The 999-nt window shown below is 28.4% G+C and overlaps 1 pseudogene; it reads right to left on the bottom strand.

Annotated features, from left to right (window-relative positions):
- Positions 1–534, bottom strand: part of LOC107617706 — a 7,911-nt pseudogene extending 7,377 nt beyond the window's left edge.

The following is a 999-nucleotide window of genomic DNA, read 5'->3' as shown; positions in this document are numbered from 1 at the left end:
ATAATAATAATAATGGGACAAGACTAATTTGGATAATATGGCAAGACTAAATTGGCAATTTTATCTTGGCGAAGGTAGTGTAGTAAACGACAACAAAATTCCTGTGAGCATTTTTAAGCACTTTGAGACAAAGCAACAAAATGAGAAAATTAAAGTTAAAGGCAATGAATGGATAGTTAACTACAAACCAAGAAATTTTTTAGATGCAACAACATAAGAAGAATGAAAATTGTATGTGTAGAGACTTAGAATTACCGGGTTGAAGAGCATGAAACCAAGGTCCAAATCAATACCATCAACATTCACAGTTTTGGCATGGCCTCCCAAATAATCTTCTTTCTCATAAAGAGTCACATTCACTCCCTCTTTGGCCAATACATACGCAGAAGCCAATCCACTTATTCCACCACCCACCACTGCCACTCTCATCTTCTTCTTTTTCTTACCCCTTAATAATACTATATTATTCAACTATTAATATGTAATAAAAGAACAACCAAATTATTTTATGAAAAAACTTGCATGAACACGCTGTATATATAGTGGAGAAATTTGCATATGTAAGCACATTATCCCTACTACTAACAGGGACGGACATAGGGGTGAGTGGAGGCCTCGGTCCTATATTAATATTTTTAATTAAATAAAAATTTTTAAATCTCATAAAGTGAATTCTTTTATTTTTGTGACCGTCTTTTTTTTATTTATTTGATATTAATTCTCTCTATTTCAACTGCTATAATTAAGAGATCTTTTTCAACTATAAATATTGTGAAAAATAACTTAGAAATAAAATGAAAGATGATTTTTTTATTAATCGTCTTTTAATTATATTGAAAAGAAAATTGCTAAAAAATTTGACACAAATTCTATTATCGATAAATTTTATGATATGAAGAATCGATCACTTCGTTAGTAAAAAATATACACATATTTTTTATACTTTAAAATATATTCTCTATCAGTATATTTTTGTAATACATCTTATATTATATATTT

This window comes from Arachis ipaensis, chromosome B09, assembly GCF_000816755.2.
Source record: "Arachis ipaensis cultivar K30076 chromosome B09, Araip1.1, whole genome shotgun sequence".
NCBI classification, from domain to species: Eukaryota; Viridiplantae; Streptophyta; class Magnoliopsida; order Fabales; family Fabaceae; genus Arachis; species Arachis ipaensis.
This window is presented reverse-complemented; position numbering and strand designations above follow the sequence as displayed.